Raw genomic sequence first — 6,000 nt, 5'->3', positions numbered from 1 at the left:
CGTCAGAAGCTGATGGAGAGGACCGGGAGGCCCCAAGGGCTGGAAGTGAACTGAGGCGGTTTTTCTCTTTCCACGTTCCTCTCAGGTTCTCCCATCTCTCTAGAGTCCAGGTATTGGAATAATGTTGTATGTGTGCTACATAAAGCTGGGATTGTGGAGGCTGATAAATGCCGGCTGGAGAATGCCCAAGTTTCCCTGTCAGTGAGGTCCCCTTGGGAACCAACAGAAGACAAAAAGAAACCACAGTGAAATTTTAGAGGGAGAGAAAGTCAGGAGAACCAAGTGGCACCTATGTGGTAGTAATTAGGGCATGTGGACCTCAAGGGAATGCTGAGGTGTAACAGGAGCCAAGCTGTGAAGAGCAGAAATTCAAGGGGCTTCTCGAATTCTGCACAGGTACAAATTCCCTGTGGTGAATATGATCCGCATGCGTGGCATGTGTGTACTAATAAAAATAGATTTTAGAAAGGTAGAATAATCAGAAGAAGTACAGAGAAAAGAAGGATCTCCAACCCCTTTCTGAAATCTGAAAAACAGATTCTAAACATCCCTGCACATATTAAATATTTCTGTTGCTTTTTGATATTTGACAGCTTTTAGAGTAGACTCTCAGAATGAGTGAGTTTCACTGTTTGAACAGTTCTGCTCCGGAAGAGTGAGTGGGAAGAGTGAGTGCCGTTTCTCCTCTTTCTTTGGCGCTGGCGCTGAGAGTGGTTTCACATTCCTGCTTCTGTGTGTGGGGTCACAGAAGGTGAGGAGGAAAACAGACGCTGGCCCTGCGGGAAGCAAGCCTCCATCTAGAGGCATCTTGCTTCCCCTTCAGTGCAAAGCCCGCCGCTCCGCCTACCCTCCAGGCCTTAACTGAGTCAGTCCCATCCTAAGCCAGGTTTTGAGAGTGGGGAATACCCTCATCCCTGGCCAGTAGAAATGGTAGTCATTCCACACCACAGCAGAATGAGAGAATTCAAATAAACAGGAGTTCAGTTTTACTGTAGGGACAACGTAAGCTGTTTCTACAGTTGAAATAGCCACTGTGGAGACACTGTGGCCCCCTTTCTTCCAGTTACTTCTGACCATTTCTTGGTAGAGCTTATATGGCTGTGATGCTTTGTTGTGTTTTGTTTTGTTTGTGTTTGCATTGTTACTGTTTTTAATCTTAGAAACCCCAGTCCGGCATACTGATACCCCAGCAAAACCTAAATGCTGGAGTTATGCTGAATGGCCTTCCTAATCTTGAACAATATTTTGGTTTTTTCTACCTGAAAAAATCATGGTAAGTGAGATCATAAGAAATTATGTTTCTAAAAATGTGTATCTAATAAAACAATTTTGAAAAATGAGAATCCAGGCCGGGGAGATGGCTCAGCGGAATAAGTGCTTCCCTGGCAAGTGCAAGGCCTGAGTTCAATCCCCGGTTCCGCCAAAAAAAAAAAAAAGAAAAGAAAAGAAAAGAAAAATGAGAATCCAGATAGTCTGAGCAGGACAAACTTGTCTATCACTTCATTTTCCTTTGACTAAAATCACAAAGAAAAGAAAAGGAAAAAATGATTTTCCTTCAAGAAAAAAAAATTCAAAACATTATGAATGTCATCCTAATTAAAAGACTTGGATATGCCTAAATCCCGGGGGAAAGAGAATGACATACCACCCGCTGGCTTCAGCAATTCCAAGTTATGAACTTCAATACTTAAAACATTAGTGAGTGACCATCAAGCTCAGAAAAAATATGCCTCAAAATGTATTCTGGACCTGAGTTCCCAAGCATGAGGTCTCCAGTTGCCTCTCCTATTTCACAGTCTGGAGGAACAGCCTTTGTGGACCAAAGTGAAGTGGAGAAATGAGAAATTAGTGACACTGTAAGGAAAGGGGCCTTCTTCACAAACTGAGAGCGGTGCCAGGAAGTTGTGCTCACGTCTTCGTTCCCTGGAAGTCTTTGGCGGTCACTGACTTGGCCTTTAAATTCCCAGCGAGTGTTGGAGTTGAATACTCATCAAGCTCAGAAATTAATTCTACTTACAACATTTTCCTGAGAAATTGAAAAACATCTTTGAAAGAGATGTATGCAAGTTTGTAATTCATGGTGAGTATTCTTTTCTTTTGTGTAAAGAAGGACTGTGTTATATTCTAAAACTTAAAATAAGAAGCTTTAAGCCCAAATGCATAATTTAGATCTAAGTATTACATTGATATTGAACACTTTCCACTTAAAAAAGTTTGAGATCATTTTACAGCCTGACTTAGGGGAATTCTATAGTGTAGTCACATAAATCTTAAATAAGTCTTTTATTTAACTCTTCTGCAATTTTTATCATCCAGCAACTTTGGCAGTAATCCTTCAAGTTAAGTCACTTAGCAGCACGAACGCTCATTTAGGAGACAATTACCTAAAGAGCAGCTACCTGTTTTTACCAGGGTCTCTGTAGCTACTTGTCAGACTGTCATATCAAGGCTTGAGGTTGCTTTGATTCTTGCTGGTAACTTGGTGGAGGGAGGAAAGGAGAGAGAGAGAGAGAGAGAGAGAGAGAGAGAGAGAGAGAGAGAGAGAGAGATTGAAATAACCCAACAGACACACCAAACACACACTTACCTTCAGGGCTAGCAGGTATTTCTAGATGGAACTGAACTATCCCAGTTGTCCTGGTTGGTGCAGAAGAGAAAAGAAATGAGTTAAGAGTGAGAGAGTCGCTCTGAGAGGGAGGGTGCCAGAGAAACCCAATTAGGTGGGGCTGGCTGGCTCTGGCATGCTGGTGTAATAGAGCACCTAGAAACCAGCCGGACCTGCTCCTCAGCCTAAGCAGTAGTAGAATATCACCTCATTCAGGCCTTTAACAAAAAAGGAAAGAATAAAGCCCAGCCCCCCGGTGTTCATAGGTCGGTTATCTGCACTTTGGGGCAGGTTAGCTCTGCACACAGTGCTGAAACAAGGACGTCCATTTCGTCCCCCAAGCAAAACACAGGCTACAAGTTTGGGTAACTCCTAAGGTGCATCAGGAATTTCTGAGACAGGCTGGTTTCCTCCCTGTGGGTGAAAAACCTCTAAGGACTCAGGCTCTGCACCTTCTCTCCGAGCCAGCTTTGTGTCTTCCTAACTCATAGGCATACTTTGCCCCCTAGCTGTTGCCACACTCGTACACCTAAAGTCTGAAGAGGGAGACTGCACAGGGGTTGGTGGAGAGGGTTTGGCCTGCGGTGTGTTCTGGGATCCTGGAGAAAGCTGTTGAGCACCCTACGGATCATGCCACACTGAGGTCAGCTTGCTTGCTGACTCCTGGGCGTGGGGGGCCAGGGGAGGTGGGGAGGTCCGAGAATGGCCCTGTGTCCTGAGCAGTCCTGGCAGCCTTCTCGGGGAAGCGGCTCGCATCCTGTGTTCTGTTTGCTTTGACTCTCAATTGGGAAGCTAGAGAGTCTGAGAAGTACCCAGGAAATGCTCACTAAGTACTGGAGTGGAAAGAGGACCCTGCCCATCTCCTGCACTTGCTGCCCCTGCTGACAAAAAGGAGAAGAACGGAACCAGGAAACTAGGAGAGGCCGCACAACAGCGCGCAGGGGCGGGCACCAAGGCCGCTGAGCTCGGTGCCTGGGCTTCTGCTGGACAAGGAGGTAGAGTTCCAGCTGCTGGGAGAGAAAACGAAGCTACTAAAACGCAGGAGCTGAGAAGCTTCCAGCTGAGTGCAGAGAGTCTGTCCAGGTTACTGGGCCACGCCAAGAGCAGGGCAATGCCACACTCTGAAATTTTCTGTAGTCCACAGTCCCCTTCGGCATTTGATTGTAAATTAAACCAACTCCTAAAAAAAACATTCATTCACAGGATATTCAAGCCATATCTGCACTGGAACAAAGACAGGCAAGTGAAATTTAATCAAATGCTGAGTAATAGGATAGAATTCATTCGGTTATTTTCAGATTAGCCCATTGCTTGGAAAAGAGCCCACTGGGGAACAGTTTTTAAAATCCTTTCTGTCTGGGCTTAGAGAGCTGAAAGTGAAGGAGCAGCCTGGAATGTGCTGTGCCCCAAGGTATTTTCCTACATGTTCATAGAAATATCATTACTCCACACTGCCTTCATGATGGGGATCACAGGGACAGCTGGCAGGAGCACTGTGGGTACATCGGCCGCAGCTCTTCAGTGACTGTGCCACAAGAGTCTGACCTGAGCTCTCAGGATGCCATTCCTGGGAGCACCATAGCCGAGGCTTCTGGTCTCCTCACCTTTGATCAGCTGCGCTCATAGCTGGCTGGAGAGCTTACAGCATTAAGGTTTTGCCCCACTGCACAGAAGAGTGAGAACTTCAGGCAGCAGAACAATAATTCATCAATAGTCGCATAGGAGATGAAAGAAGAGGACGGAAGAGAAAAACAAAACAGAGCTGTTGCAAACCAGAAGGAGAACAGGAATTGGAGAGCACAGAGAGGGAGGAGAGGGGAAGGGGAAGGAGAAAGCATTTGGATGTGTGCATGCACACCTCCGTCCGCGGGGAGCGTGGCCGTTACGCATGCACAGGTGACCGCAGTACATACTAACCTCAGCACTCTGGAAGGCTGAGGCAGGAAGATTTCTATTTAGGGACCAGCTTGGGTACCTTAGGGAGAAACTATCTCAAACACACACACACACACACACACACACACACACACACACGCACACACTAAAAGATGACAGCACTGTAATATTATTTGTGAGAATTTCAATAATACCCCATACACATAAAATTTAATTTAAGATAGCTCAGTTTCAGTTTGGGCTGGTAACATTTGATTTTTTTAAAACTGTTTGCCAGAAGATATTTAGGGGAATCGTTGCTGTGAATTCTAGTAATTGTTTAATGCAGAGGTGTTAACCTGTGAGGTTATGTGGTTGCCTTAAGCTTCAATCCTTCAAGCTGTGGAGTTCCTTAGACTTCATTGTAATTTTCTGCAAAAGTGAAATTTTCCATTTTGGCGCAAGAGAAACTTTAGGACAATGGTCTTCACTGAGTAATTATAATAGAGCACGTTGTAGAGGGAAGTGTATATGCTTGCATGCCTTCTTATGTAAGTGGCAAGCTTAGGAAAGCCGGAGCACTGACAAGTCACTAACATTACTTTGCAGAGAGAGATCCTCACACAGTTTTTCTCATTTAGTTAATCTCACAGTTTAAACAAGTAAACATCACTGTGACACATCCTGGCACATTCCTGCATACACACTTTTGTGTAACTATTTTCTCAGTAAGTATTTTAGCTAAAAGATTAAAATCAAAGGGACCCTGAAACAAAGCCTATCTCACTGTATTAAAAAAATAGCAGGTATCCATGGATACTGACAGCAACTGCAAAAACCAATGAAGTCCTTACTAATATCCCACAGAGATACAGTTTTAATAAAATCTTGGAGTTTGTGATTAATATATGATGGAATTTGAAGTGAATTGTATTATTACTGGATTAAAATTTTATCCAGATTATTTTTAAAGTAAGTTCTTGATCCTAATTATCACATATATATATGATATATATATACTTATTATATATATATACATATGGTTTTATTTTGTTTTTTAAAGAAGTATGACAAGATAATAAGCACTCACTTTCAAATATAGTTATAAAGATAGTATTCTGGGGCAGAAATCAAATGGATAAAGGTTTAAAGAAAAATGAAAAAATTAAATTTCCAATAAAATTTATTGAAAGCACACACAAAAGACTGTATAAGAAGGCACGAATACTTAGTCATATAACATCATATACTGAAATGTTCATTTTTAAATCATGCTAAAAATTTCATTTTTGTAATTTTTTAAACATTTATATGAAAGGAAAATTTTGATGCCTTTGTCAACATATTCAAGAAAGTATACAGTTTTTCAAAACTAGAAATTACCCAAACATTTTGAAGACCACTGATTTGCTATATCTGCTAAAATTTAAGTGGTAAGTCAGATATTTTCAATAACTTCTAAATGATGTGGAGTTGATGCTTTGAGTTCTTCAGAGACTCAGAATACTTTATTGAAGGCA

The 6,000-nt window shown here is 42.5% G+C and overlaps 2 protein-coding genes across 2 annotated transcripts in view; one reads left to right on the top strand and one right to left on the bottom strand.

The window, feature by feature from the left end:
• Positions 1-2,790, bottom strand: part of Muc15 (mucin 15, cell surface associated) — a 10,962-nt gene extending 8,172 nt beyond the window's left edge. Inside the window, exon 1 of the mRNA XM_004644120.3 lies at positions 2,588-2,790. The gene's annotated coding sequence lies outside the window, so the exon portion shown is untranslated. The remainder of the gene's footprint in view (positions 1-2,587) is intronic.
• Positions 1-6,000, top strand: part of Ano3 (anoctamin 3) — a 405,337-nt gene that overhangs the window by 346,380 nt on the left and 52,957 nt on the right. The window lies entirely within an intron of this gene.

This window comes from Octodon degus, unplaced genomic scaffold, assembly GCF_000260255.1.
Source record: "Octodon degus isolate 3935 unplaced genomic scaffold, OctDeg1.0 scaffold00193, whole genome shotgun sequence".
Taxonomy (NCBI): Eukaryota; Metazoa; Chordata; class Mammalia; order Rodentia; family Octodontidae; genus Octodon; species Octodon degus.
Note: the sequence above shows the minus strand (reverse complement) of the source record. Positions and strands in the feature narration are given on the sequence as shown.